Here is a 15,306-nt window from a genome sequence, read left to right on the forward strand (position 1 = left end):
AGCATATACAGAGGCTGTTTACTAAGAATTATTATTTAGCTGGTTGTGTACCTGAGCGTAATAAAATCTTCACAAGTTGAAACATGGCTGAAATTTGACATAGTAACTTTGTATCAGTTTTGGTTAGCTTTTACTTTTAGATATGCAAAATAGAGTGAGACTGAATGTAGTTTTTTTTAATATCAGGCTGTGGATAGTGACACTGTAGCAGTTCAAGAGCAGAATGTGCCACCTACAGCAGTATTGCATTTTATCTGTAAGTTTATTTTCATTCTTCAGTGTAAAACAGTGTGGCCCAAAGGGACAGCTTTCTGTTTTTTACTCACATTCCAGTGATATCCTTATTAGTGAAAAATCCAAAGAGGCAACAAGATCCAACGGCAAGGGACAGTCGGAATATAGTCAAATAACCCTTTATTTGTAAGCGCTTTCGGTAGGGAGATTCTCCCCACCTTCTTCAGACAAAAATGTTACAATAGTAAAAAGTCATTACCATATTAAATAGTATAATTAGCAATGACATCACACTAATAGCTCAACATTTAAAAGGATACATAACTTTTTTATACATATATATTTTAAATATTTTAAAAAACGTATTTACATAAAAAGTTGACTACTGACTAAATAGTCAAAAGAACAAAGCAAGCAGAAAAATGGTGAAAAATAAAAATAAAAAGTACCAAATGTACTAATATATTATATATGAGCTTGATCTATGAAATATAATAAACTTATCTACAAATATTATACCAGAATTAAATGGTGCCTAAATTCTGCAATGATAGAAGTAACTAGCTCTTGCCATGTAGAAAAGGCTTTTACCATAAATTGCACAAAATTTAATATAATATATTGTGACAATTCATCTATTTAATGCCATCAATTTTAAAATTATTAGTCTTGTTAAATGTTTCTGCAATGACAGAACTATGCATTTAAGTTACATTTAGTCTGTACAACCAGTGGAGTATCATTCTTCAGCTGTTGGTCTCAGGGTGACATCTGTTTCTGCATGTGGTGGGGTGTACTGACATTAGGCTTTTTCACTGTCATGGCTGTTGGGTTAACATTGTTTCTTTTATCATTTTCAGGTGGATTGCTTATTACTTTGGCTACAGTTTGTTTTTGCTTGGCGTGTGACTGGTACAGTAGGTCAGCCGAAGAGCAGATGCCTACTTTCTACAACTCTTCATTTTCTCAGACAGAAAAATAAATTGGGAGGTGTACCAGTGATTTTAGATCCCTCGGGCCATCTAGTAGAAATAAACGATTTACAGGTAATTTAAATTCTTATTGCTTTCTGTCTGTCACTTACCAGCTAACCAGTGTGTGTGTGTGTGTGTGTGTGTGTGTGTGTGTGTGTGTGTGTGTGTGTGTGTGTGTGTGTGTGTTGTAGCATGTGTAAAACTGTGTTGTCATTGGAGATAGTACACTTGGGGCCACTGGTGTAGTAGAAGATCACAGTGAGACCATTTGTGTAGGAAGATATTTAAAATGCTACAATGTGTATGCGTGAGGGCATTTAACTTTTGTGATTTAATTAATACCAAAGTGTTGCAAGTTGTAACTCTGCACAGGATATGTTTGAGGGACAGATATGTGACTCAGAGAATTCCCCTTCTCTGGAATAGGCTTCCCATCCATGAAGAGCAGGGCTCTTCCATAACCCTAACCAAGAGCAACCTGGACCAGTGGATGTGAAATTGGAAATGTACCTCAGGTCTAGCACCTATGTCTCTATTAGACAGAGGCAACCTGTAAGTCTTACCCTATCTTACATATACCCCTTAAAATAACCTCTAAGGCACATAAACTTGCAGGATACATTTGGGAAACCTGGCTAGACTTACAAAGTCTGGCACATAAACTTATGGGATACATTTGGTATGCTTGTCTAGGTGTATATAGGCCCCAGTGGTTGTTAGCCTAGTATACAACTATGAACCTATGATAAACATTGTAAACATTCCTACTATAAACCGTACTTTTTCATATTATGAAGTTTTGTTTGCATTCAAGAGTGTGTGTGTGTGTGTGTGTGTGTGTGTGTGTGTGTGTGTGTGTGTGTGTGTGTGTGTGTGTGTGTATTTTTCGTGACATACTGGAACATGGGCTCAGCAAAGCAGGGCATATTCTGAAGTGTAACCATGTTCCTTTTATACTGTTGTTTTGTTGGCATTAATGGATCACTACTCTTGTATGTACATGAAAAACTTGTTAATTCTTACTTAGTAATAATTCCTCACATGGCACAGATCATAGCCTTATAATGGAGTTAATGTAATGTTGTTTAACATTACTGGAACCAGCCACACGTTTGAACTATGCCGTACTGTCCAGCTAAGCTGAGTATATAATACAACAAACCAGAACAGTGCAGCTCAAAAAGGGAGAGGCAGACAGACGGTAACGTCAACAAATTAAATGTGGATTACCAATGCTGAATATAGCAGGACACTGTACCTTTGACTGTGTATTGGCATAAATATTCATAAAAGTTTAGCAGCAGTACTGATCCTGCAGTAACCACTAGCTGGTCCTAAACTGGATAAAATCCAGGAAGCGTGAGCAGCAATATGTCATTGTGTACAGGTCCGGCATTGCATACACACAGTTATAGTCATGCATTGTCACTACTGACAGGGAGACATTATTAGATGCTGCATTGCCAAAAGAAACTCTATAGAGTACAGAAGCAATGAAAAAAATGCAGAACAGGATGTTTATGACACCTCGTAGTTCTGTGTCCTGCAGCATGTGCATAGCCCATAGGGTAGTATAATAGGGACAGCTGTGTGTACATTCTTTGGGAAGACAAGCACTAGGAGCTGAAGCTTTAGCTTTAGCAAATGCAGTGTTCCAACATAGTCATATTGAACATAAATGTTACAGTGGGATATATCAGCATATTTAAAGAGGTAAGAAATGCAAGTCAGATCAAGAAACATTTATAACCAGGAAACGTACTGTGGTAGTACAGCAGTGGATAGTATATAAACAAGAGAGCTATATAGACGTACAGACAGTAATACCAAGTATAGTATCCTGAAGGGTTGTCTATGGTCTTGCCTGAAGCAATGTTTTACTTAAAGTTTTGTCACCTAACTTGGCTATTGTAAGCCGGAGGTGCAAGTCTTGACTGTGGACCTATACTGTAACCTGCAAATTGCTGCATCACACACAAAATTGCCTGGTGGATTTATAACTACTAAACTAAAGCTATTCATAGTACATTTTGTTAAACTGACTTTCCCCATAGTTTTTAGTAGACTCGATGGGTTATGCCACTCATCAACAGGTTACAGTAGATATCTCAATTTGGACCAATGTCAGCAGTTACATGTATTCCATTTTTATACTTCCATCTCACCAACAACAATTCAGCAATTTTTTTAAACTTATTTAAACAAAAGGCTCAAAATACACCATTTAGTTTTTCAGTTCTAATTTTATCCCTCCCTCAAAAGTTCCCACTTCTTGTTTCCTCACCTTTGTGTCCATCCGTAAACCATTATAACCTTTATTCAGTCACTGTTAAATTACTGCTACTCCTGGTATCCTTATCTCTTATCAACCATCTCCTACTCCAGTGCCTGCTACCATTGTTTCAATTACACAGACACACATGCATAGCAATCCCCCTCTTTCCTGATTTTCTCTTTTCCCTTTCTCTACTATTTTTGTTATTAAATGTATGATCTCTTCTCCTTTCATTTTGGTATGAATTTTTTTTTTTTGCATATTGTCATTACTAACCCCACCAGCTATCTGTTTTTTCTCCACTATCCTCTGAACATGTCATATTAAAAGCGTTTTTGTGACCATTCCTGTTTCTGGGAACAGTTGTTCAACTAGTTGTTGTATTTGTGCCCTGTACCCCACTAATTTATTACATATCAAAAAATAGGTGTTCTTTTTCTTCTCTCTTTTATGCACCTTCAGCAGATTCCATATCATCCTAAAAATATTCTTGCTAGTTTTGATGGTGTATAGAAATATCTGTGGAGGCATTTCCTGGCAAATATTTTAAATGTACAGGACTTGGAAACATATATGGGAAACATTAACACTTTATCTCATTACCCTGCTTCTATTTTTTCCTGAATTTCCCTCTCCAACTTTGTTTCTTTGCTCCTCTGTTTTCTTCCCTTTTTATTCCTTGTAACAAATTTTCCCCAATTTTTGTTGGTCTTCTCTTTAGCTTTCTTGTACCCATCTCCTTTTTTTCATTAGCTGTTCTACTCCACTTACTGTTTCCTCTCAGTCTTCTTCCATTTGTTTATTATCCCATGGTATTCCTAATTCTAGGTGTTCCATAAGCTGAAATTCCTCTCTTTCTTCTTCCCATTTTTAACCCTTTCCTGTCTTAATATTTGTGGCCAGAATTTGACCTTACCGTACCTCATCCTCACTCTACTTGTTATTGCCTGCCTTTCCTTCTCTCACATCATGTCCCCTATAGGTAATACTCTTTCTCTCCATTTTATTAATGCCTGATTCTACCATCATATGCTAAAGACTTTTTGTTCTTCCTTTGTCTATGCTAATTGCAGTTTTCCTGCTTGGGGTTTCAACAGTAATTCTGTTATGTCTTCCACCCACTCCTATCATTCTCTTTTTCCCCTTATCATTTATTTTCATTGCAGTCTAAGTCCAGCAATGTTAATATGTTGCCTGGATCGAGATGTTAATATCCATGGTTTCCATGCCACCAATCATCAATTTGGCGACTTGTTCCCAGGCTTCTGTTGGTCTTCCCCCTTCCCAAACATACTCCCTATAAAACTGTTTTATATTTTTCAAAAATCCATTTCCTGGCAGCCCCCAAAATATTTGCCTGGTTACGTCAGTTGTGGAAATAAACACATTTGCAGAATGTGAACTCTTTCATCAATATTGTTCTTTATTGTACCCTATTTTTGTATTTGCTCCATAATCTTACCTTATTAAATGTTGGTGTGATTGAGTCCTCCATGGTCTCCCTGAAACAGATCCTTAATTATCTAATTTGTTTCCTCTACATTCCCTCTTCTTCCATTCCAATGTTTTCTCTCTTTTGCATATTCACTATTGTTGCTTGCATCTTCATTTTATTTACCTTATACTCTGATTTCCACCTCAATTTTCCCAACATATCCTGTAGTTTCCCCATGCTCCTTTCTGAGTTGTTCATGATTAGCAACGAGTCATAAGTATATAGAGTAATTTTATTATTTTTCTCTTTCCATTTATAACCCCTTATATCTAATGTCCTTATTGTCTTTGCTAGTGGCTCAAAATATACTGCAAACAGCAACGGTGACAGGGGGCACTCTTGTCTTGTTCCTTTTTATATCTTTATGCTTCCAGAAAGTTTTGCTGCAGTCTTTATTTTAGCTGTAACCCACTCTGTAACATGTCTTCATTAACTCAGTCCACTCTTTGGGGAACCCCCACCTCTCTTGGGCGTCAAACAGGAAATTCCATCCTACACTATCAAATTTTTATGTCTAGTGAGATTAATGCTAAACCTTCCCCACAAACCTGGTCTGATCTCTGTGAATCATTTTGGGCAAAATTCATCCCAGCCTATCTGTTATAACTTGTACGAAGCATTTGTAATCCTGATTTAATGTAGATGGTCTAAAGGAGAATAAACACAGCAGATCCCTTTCTTCCTTATTCCAGGAGTCTGGTGGTTTCTGACCATTGATTATGCTATTGAACAATCTCTACCATCTTCCTACTATCTCTTCCTTCCATAGTTACTAGATCTCTGTCAATATTCTATCACTTCCTGGGGGGGGGGGTCCCTTAACAGTTCTATTCCACACCCTTCTCATTTCCTACCTATATCATTTATAGGCTTTACTAAATTTCTTTTATCTTAGTCTCTAACTCCTTTACTATAAGTACCTCCCATTCTTCATCCTGCTCTCTATTTTTCTTCTGATTGCTTCCCCTCTGCATATAACTCTTGGTTGTGCTCAGTGAATGCTTGTAATATCTGATCTAATGTCCGATCTACCCTTTCTCCCTTCCTTGAACAAATTTTATATAGCCCCCTTTCTATCTCTTGTCGTTTGTCTTACTGCTAAAGCTTTGGGTTGCCATCAGGGTGGCACTAAAATATAGCCTTTCTAATGTCACATTTTCTGTCATATTCTCTCAAATTTTCATCCCTGAATTATTTGTTTAACTTCTCTCTTTCTCTCTCTTTCTCTTCCTGTCACTGCTGACCTCCCCTTCTCTCCTTCTACAGCTCCAATAACTTTGTAGTCATTCTGTTTTTATTCATCTTTTTAATCCTCTATCTTTCTCTCATTTGAGTTTGTATCTGTAGTATAATCCAATGCTTTTACCTTCCACCTCTTTCCCCATCAACACAGTTATCTTCTTAAGTACTTGTGTCAGCCAATTGCCTGGCTACTTCATTTCAGATTAAATGCATATTTTTTGCAACCTAAAACAACAAACAAAGAAAAAAACAAACTTTGACAGTATACCAACACCCAGAACTTCTAATGAATTAAGTGCTTATATCCTCGTGTGTAAACATCAGAACATACAGTACATCAAACTTAGATTGGTTAAGTAACATTGAAAACATACACCTGATCTTGTCTCTCTCTGTGGTGTTGTTGAGCCCATTATCCACTGTTTCATCCGGAACTGCAGGGGGTACATCAGCTCCAGTAGCTGTTAGTAAAGTACCAAACCAGGTACTGTACTGTTAGGGCATTTCCATGACCTAAGACCTTTCAGCAGCCTAAGAGCAATAGTACTGACTCTCAGAAAAACACTTTCCAGTATTTTGTAAACTACACAAGAACCAGGTATCAATGAATATGTATCAATAAACAGTATATTTCATCTTTGGACAGTTGAACTGTGAGGTTTTTAACCAAAGGAAAGTAACATACAATATATTTTATTGCATATTTTTATTTAATATTTTATAGTTTTTTTTTTTGTTGGTTGTGACATACCTTTTTGAAAAAAGTTGATGTTGATTAAAATGAAGGTTTTAAATGATGTTATTTTTGTTACTTATCAGTATTATTGTTTATTTAACTCATTTTTGATTTTGATTTGAATTGCAGTTAATGTTTACAGGGAGGAGTATCTGGGGGTCACGTGAATGTTTTGATACACTGTAAATTCTGATGAAGTCCTAGTTTATACGTGAGGATGAAAGCACTTAACTTAATCCATTAAAAGTTCTGTGTAATGTGTGTACTCTTTGTGTTTAGTTTTTTATTATACATTTTTACGCTGGTGGCTTGTGTTCTTATTTCTTACAGCCTACTTTTTGCTATGTTACTTTTTTATGTGAGGTTGAGTGTTGTTTACCATGCACTGTACAGAGGTGCCTTGCTGCTTGCACCTTTTCTGTACAATTAGGGATAAGGTACTTAGGCTATGGACAAAGATATGAGGAAGAGTTAGAAAGGCAAAAGGAGGGGGTGGCTAATGTGGCTGTATAGGAAAGTAAGGCTAGCAGTTAGGACAAAAGAGTCTACATGAGGTACTAAGGATGAGTGAGGAAGTGGAAAAGCAGAGTGAAAAAGCAGCATTGATACAGAAAGATAAAGCTGAAATGAATTTAGAAGAATGGATCAAGATATGAAGTACGGGCTTTTTATATGGATAGCAGAATTAGGTAAATGAGGGGTAGAAATGTCTTGTCTGAACAAAGATAGGAGGGTTGCCGCCTTTTCAGAGTTCAAAAGTGGGACACAGGGGTGTGGTCGTGGGTAGAGGTCATGGCCAATTTTAGTCTGTGACCAAGTGTACTTGTTTTATTTATTTATTTATTTATGTATTTATTGTTAGGTTGAGATATAGGGTAGTGCAGCGACTTAACAAAAATCACTCTTAATACTATTTCCTTGTCTTTTCCAGAGCACTTTCTAAATGTCTAATAATATGGTTCCCAGGAATGAACGCTTATGTTAATGCATATAATCCAGTAACTAAAATAGGGCAAATAAAATGAGTTTAGCTAACACCCATGCTCTGATAAATGCATATTAAGAAGTATTTACCATAATATTTCTGCCATATGTATTTTCCATAACACAGTGTGCAATTTGTGGCTAGTGCCCCCATGCCCCTATTAACGTTTGCCATGTCCTTGTATCACTTAATAAGGAGTTGCCAGCTTACAGTTACAAAAAGCAGTATGGAAAATTCAAATTACAAAACAGAAATGGTGGTGGTTATTACAAAAATGTAGTGGCCGGGTCACCTTTACAGCAATTTACAGAAAATATACAGTGTCTTGCATTGGGGTCACAATGAATTACTATGCCTTGACCACTTCTGTGTGCTTTGGAATACTTTATGGAAGCAAGAAGAATATTTGTGAGGCACAATAATTAGAACCTCCTCAAACAACTTTTCCCAAGCACTTATTTTAAGTCTTATAGTATGGTTACAATTATAATGACTCCTGTTATCACACATACTTCTATAGCAAAATGAATAAAAACAAAGTTAAGTTAATGTACAGCCATGTATACAACAAGTATCATTTTTTTATACAGAACTTATTTCCATAATACGTTTGTTGAAAGGAAGCTCTGTTGTGTGTTTTTGATAATTTAATAATATGTCTGGCTGTCTTGCTGATTTGAATGGCAGGCTTCCTTTTTTTCAGGTAATTGAATCTTTTCCTCCTCACAGAGGTAGAAGCATCGATAAGAAAGTTCTCTATAGCTGTGGGCTATGTAGAGCTCTTCCTTGTCTAACTACTGCCCCCTCCACGAATTACAACCAATCACGGCATGATTTTCCAACAATGAACCTTGCAAGAAGCAGCTTTTCCTGCATGTCTGAGTTGGTGAATCTCTGAGAAAAAGTTGGATTTTTTTTAATTGCAATTGAGTGATTTGGCAAAATGTTTTTTTTTTTTTTATATATATCCCACTGCTTCCTGCTGTAGGTGATGGGATCATAAGATCCAAAATGTGAGTGCCTGGTGATAACAGGACTGATAGCAACCTTAAAAGATGGGAGGAAGATCGCAAAAGACTAGTAAAAAGAAAAGAAAAGTACTGAATGAATACTTTGTTTCAGTCTTCACAAAGGGAAGCACAGAGAGGGTGCCATGCTGGTAGGGTGGCGATTCATAATGGGGAAACAGCAGACAGACACCATGATAAAGAGAAGAAAAAGGTACAGAGGGGACAGGCTGCTTTTAAGGAGGGTAAAGTACAAGACTTGATGGGGTCCTCCCAGAGTCCTCAGAAGTAAGACAAGTATGCTACCAGACCCCCTAACAGAACTCTTAGCAGCTTATTGGTTTCTCTTGGTTTCATTTCTCAAAGTCTTTTGGGTTAATAATACCATGATGGGAATGGACCCCATTCTTAATTCAGAGTATGGTTAGAGTTCCTTAAATTAGTATTGTTTCAGTCTGTGATGTTAGCCAAGAGTCCGCTTCTCAGCACCTACAGTGTGCCCAGAATTGCCTCCTTCTGTAGAGCGGTTACTTGTATTGGGTGCTAATGGGCTGGAAGGAGCAACAAAGGCACATTTGTATGGGGGGGGGGGGCAAAAAAAATCAGTGGAACTACAGACCTGATAGCTTACCAGCAGTGATAGGCAAGTTGTAGTGACAATACTGAAGAGAAAGCTAATAGCTTTTCTAGATGACAGCATTCACTACAACCTGTGAGAGATGCACTTATATAGCCAAACTGGAAGCAAAGCTGTCTTCACCCAAGACTGGACTAGACAGTCAAGAGGAGAAGGTAAACACTTGCACCACACCACACTCTTCACATAGTCCCTCAAAACCTACACCACCAAAACAGACACACAGAAACACAAACACACACCTACATCCATGGAGGCTCTCAATAAAAATCTGCTCAAGCAACAGAGACCTCCAAAGCAGAAACGCAAGCAACCTCCACCCCCCCAGCACAACCCAAATGACACATAGCCCACGAACTCAGTGTGCCACTCAACCACAGCCCATAAGGCATAACAACATACCTAACACTCTAGTCATAGGTGACACTATAGTCAGGCACACTGATGTTCCACTCACCAGGCTAAACAAGGAGAAAGTTACTGTCAGCTGCCTGTCAGGTGCCAGGATCCGCCACATAATGCACGCACTCAGGTCACTCCACAACAAGTACAAATATGACTCTGTCATTGTCCATGTTGGTGTGAATGACCTGAGACGTACCTCCCTGGACTACATGAAAAGAGACATGGAGGAGCTCTCCGATCTTGTAGCCCAGGCAGGTATGACCCTAGCCCTGAGTAGCATCCTGCCATTACCCACAATGATACCACAGTACAAGGACAAAATGATTGACTTCAACAATTGGCTAAGCTTCTGGTGTCATTCAAAGAGGATCCAGTATCTGTCTGCCTGGGATGACATGATCAACAGACCACAATGCTTTGCCAGAGATGGTCTGCACCTGTCGTCCTTGGGATTCCAGATACTCGCTAAGGCACTTGCCACCCCTATAGTGCCTTTTTTAGGCAAGGTTCAAATGACAAATTCACCACCATAATAGGTACAAGCAAGAAACATCTGAGGGTAATGCTACTCAATGCTAGAAGTCTAAATCTCAAAATGCATTCACTCAAAGCTCTCCTTAAAATGGAGAACATCGACTTCTGTGCAATGACAGAGACCTGGTTCAAGGCTCCGGAGAGCACCCCTGCATTACTAGGCTATAATTCATACCACACCTTATGACTACCTAACCTGGACCGAAACACTAAAGGCGGAGGCGTGTCCATATTCAATAAGGATATCCACACCTCCAGGCTAGTTGCTCAGCATAATGCATCTGAGATTATCCAAGTGCAACTAACTCTGGGCAAGACTGCAATCCAAATTGTAACTTACTACATATCCCCCACCATGCCCCAGGATTCCCACTCCTTATTTCTTGATACACTGCAAAATATTAGGGTACAACCCAACACCCTCATAATGGGCGATTTCAACTACCCCACCATTAACTGGGAAAACTACTCGTGTACCAACTCTTTTGCTCAATGTTTTCTGGAATTCATAAATTCCAACGCCTTGGATCAACTTATCTACACCCCTACCAGGGGCAGCAATATCCTAGACCTGGTCATTACCAACATGGGCGACCGGTGTTCCACACCAGAGGTCAATTCCTCGTTGGTCAGATCTGACCACAAGCTAATCACCCTAGACATCCACCCCCCCCCCCCCAATTAGGGGAAACCACCATAACATTTTTCTCCAAAGCCAACTTCATGCTTCTTAAGACAGAAGTGGCAAACTTCACGACACCCATGCAGACAGACAACAGAGGTACGACTGCTGAATCCTACACAAATGCACTTTATAAGCACTTACACGAGTGCATGAATTGTGCTATCCCTAACAGAACCAAGATGCTATCCTTCAAAAAAAGGAAGCCAATCTGGTGGTCCCCTGCCATAAGCAAACTCTACAACAGAAGAAAGAAACTGTTGCAAAAAAGAGTAAAATCCCATGATTGGAGGAACTCCCTGGTCAGCCTCAGTAAGAAGCTGAGATCTCTCACAAAATCTTCCAAAGCTAGTTACGAAAACAAAATCGCCACTGATTCTAAAGACAACCACGAAGCATTCTATAGATATGTCAAAAATCTCAATGGCAACACTCAGATCTGCTCTGAGTTGCAGCACAATGGCACTAAATATACAGAACCAACTGATATTGCCAACATCCTGGCAGATAGGTTCAGTGCTAACTTTACCCCTCTCTCACCCCCTAAATGGCCCATCCCTATACCGGAAGAATGCAAAGTTCCTGTAATCACAGCTGCACAGGTAAAAAACACACTCTCCAAAGCCAAGAACACAGCAATCATAGGACCTGACAACATCCCAGGCTGCGTTCTACATGAACTACAGAATGAACTGGCACCCCACGTAAGCACCATGTTCAATCATAGCCTCACCTCAGGCTTTGTGCCCACTGAATGGCACACAGCAACAGTTATCCCACTCCAGAAAGGGGGAGCCACCACGGACCCCGGGAACTACCGCCCCATTAGCCTAATGAGCCTGGTCTGCAAGACCATGAAACGTATCATCATGGAACTTATAAACAAATACATTGGTAATCTCCATACTCTGGATCCCACCCAGTTCAGGTTTGTAAAAGGCAGATTATGTCTCCTAAACCTGATAGACTTCTTTGAAGCAGTCACCAAAGCCGTAGACGAGGGTAAAGTGGTTCTAGGTATAAATCCCTATGTCACAAGATGGGTTGTCAAGTGGCTCACTGACAGAGCCCACACTGTGAAAGTAGCAAACTCCAAATCCGACTTCAGACCAGTGACAAGTGGAGTACCACAGGGTTCAATCCTGGGTCCTCTCCTGTTTGGTATCTACTTTTCTGAAGTACAGACTAACACAGAAGGTCTTTGGCTAACGAAGTTTGCAGATGACTGCAAACTAGGAGCCATAATCAAAACTCCTAATGATGTGGACATCCTACAAAAGGGCCTCACTGAGACAGATGCCTGGTGTCAATGCCATGGCCTCAAGCTCAATGCCAAAAAGTGCATTGTCATCCCCTTTGGTAAAAATTCTGTACCCATGAGCTACAACATAAGTGGTAGTCTACTTAACACCGAAAGTGTGATAAGAGACCTTGGGATACAGGTAGACAGTAGTCTCTCCTTTGATAATCACATCGCCATAGTAGTCAGGAAATCCTTCTACATGGCACATCATCACAAAAGGTTTCTCATCCAGGAAAAAAGAGGTCATTGTTCCCCTCTACTCATCACTCATTAGACCCATTGTAGAGTACAACGCCCCTTTTCGTATGTACCTCACAAGACATCTACAACAACTGGAAAGGCCGCAGAAATACCTCTCAAAGAGGATTACCGGCCTCAAATAGATGTCCTATGCAGACCGTCTCAAAAAACTCCAGCTTTACTCTGTCGCATATAACCAAATCAGAGGCGATCTCTGCCTAACATACAAAGCTATGTCAAACCCAGAGCTGTTGGACATGCTCCACTTAAAGAAATCCCAATCCCTCCGAGCTACACGCTCTGGGGACCTAAACCTTGTCACCACAATAAACAGAACATGCTGGAGGGATAGATTCCTGTTCCAGAGACTTCCCATAGTCTGGAACAAGCTACCTATCTATATCAAACAAAGCTCCTCATTAGCACTCTTCAAGAAGAATCTTGATGATTGGATGGGAAATAGGAAATTCACTCCGGGGATCACCTCTGTGGCTCTGCTCGACAGGGGCACAGGAAAATAATTTTCTTGGGTGGCGAAAGCCAGGGTACCTTTTTGGCTAGGCTTATATAGGCCCTAGGGCCAATAGCCTAGTACCTACCTCCGAACCTATGAACCTATTCCTCATGACAGTAACCAATGTGGATTAATGGCCAGAAGAGCTGTAAGTCATATATGACAACCACAAGCATGGAGCTAAAATAAAATCAACTTTAATTCACTCTGTCATTTCAGCAGCAAGCCATCAATTGATTTAAAATCCAAATAAGCCAAAGGCATAGTTACAATAGATGCAAGAAAACTAATTAACACCAATTAGCATTCATTTAATAAGGGCACTTAATAATGAATGCAGTTGAAAGTACTTCACTGGTTATTTTTTAATTGTTTTTAAGTAAGTGTTAATCGATGTTAATGAGATTTCTCATTTTCTGTTTCAGCTATGCTTTTGGTTTACTTGGATTTTAACTCCTGTGAAGGCTTGCTGCTAAAGCACTAGACTGAATTAAAGCTGATTTAATTTTATTTCTATGCCTGTTGTGGCCATAATTATTTGTTTGTTTACTGCTAGTTGTGTGAGTAGGAGCTGTCAATGAAACCTAATCCAGCTTTATGACTGGGTTATACTTGAACTAACCAGGAGAGTACCGGTAGATGTAGCCTACTTGGATTTCAGCAATGCTCTGCCCTAGACAGGAGGCTATGATGAAAATTCTAAGGATTAGGAGGGTAGGGCCAAGACTGAAGAAGTGGATAGCTGCATCATTTAATGGTGGGTCGCAGAGAGTTGTGGTGAGAGAGGCAACGTTAGAAATTAGGAAACTGACTAGTGGAGTTCTGCAGGGATCTGTCCTGGGTCTGACAGTCTTCAGTGAGTATGCATCTCAGACATATCTGAAGGAGTAAAGAACAAGATCTGTCTTCTTAGTAATGGCACAACTCCTGTGAAGTCTTGTTGCTGAGGAAGGTGTTAGCTGAGAGAGGGTATAGCAAAGGATTTGGAAGGGCTGAACAAGTGAGTAGAAGAGTGTCAGTTAATGTTTAGTGTAGGAAATGCAAAGTACTGTACTTAAAGCAGTAAAACCTTGGTGTAAAGTATCACCTGGTTTGTGTGTTGGGGGTATAACTGATGACAGAGCAGGAAGAGGATCTGGACGTGTTGATCACACCTGTACTGAACTTCAAGGAGGAGAGTAAGAGGGCAGTGGCAGCAGAAAACAGCATACTGGGATGTGTCCTTTGGGGTAGATTCCAGAAGTAAAAAAGTAATGCTTTCAGTCTACAGGGCCTTGGTCAGACCATACTTTTAGTACTGTGCACAGTTTTGGAGACAGTATAAGGAAAGGAAAGGCTGTTGCAAAGAATTCAGAGGAAATCTAGTGGAGAAATCTATTCAGTGGAGGGAGAGCAATACGACAAGATGCTACAGAAGCTAAAACTTTTCTCACTTGAAACCATTAGAGACATTAGGGGACAAGATATTGGTATGCATGATCATTTCAGAAAGACATGAAGGGGGGTTATTTTGAAAAGGAGAGACAGACAGCGAAGGAAAGGGCATGGGCAGCAGGTTGTAGGGCTAACTACTGCTACCTGAATCTCTGATAGTACTTTTTTCTCAGAGAGGATTGTGGACCAGTGGAAAAGACCACTGGAACAGGTGATGGAGTGGGAGTCTTTAGGTGATGGAGTAAGAGTCCTCAGAGTTATTAAAGAAAGACTGGAACAGATATAAAAGTTAGGTGGAAGACAGGACTAGAGGGGAGGTAGAATGTTAAGGTACTTAAAATGGTAGACTAAATAGGCTTACTATGTCCTTCCACCATTAAGCAATTGTAAAATGTATTTTAAAGAGCTTTTGCACGCTAACTTTTTAGTCCTTCTTCCTTTCATTTGTAGAGCTGACATGAAGTACTTTGAACCTTCAGGACACTTGCTTCCACATCAGAATGCAGATAATGCACTGATGGGTCTTACAGTTTAACACAGAACATTACTATTTCTATTAGTTTGTGTTGGGTCTTTGCTCAGCATCATGAGTCTTCCCCAGGCATGTGA

The 15,306-nt window shown here is 39.5% G+C and overlaps 1 protein-coding gene across 1 annotated transcript in view; it reads left to right on the plus strand.

Moving 5' to 3' along the window:
* Positions 1-1,104: 1,104 nt before the first annotated feature.
* Positions 1,105-15,306, plus strand: part of FRMD4B (FERM domain containing 4B) — a 2,055,076-nt gene continuing 2,040,874 nt past the window's right edge. Inside the window, exon 1 of the mRNA XM_044077901.1 lies at positions 1,105-1,280. The gene's annotated coding sequence lies outside the window, so the exon portion shown is untranslated. The remainder of the gene's footprint in view (positions 1,281-15,306) is intronic.

The sequence above is a fragment of the Protopterus annectens genome, chromosome 7.part0 (assembly GCF_019279795.1).
Source record: "Protopterus annectens isolate FY-2018-M chromosome 7.part0, PAN1.0, whole genome shotgun sequence".
In the NCBI taxonomy this organism is placed as follows: Eukaryota; Metazoa; Chordata; order Ceratodontiformes; family Protopteridae; genus Protopterus; species Protopterus annectens.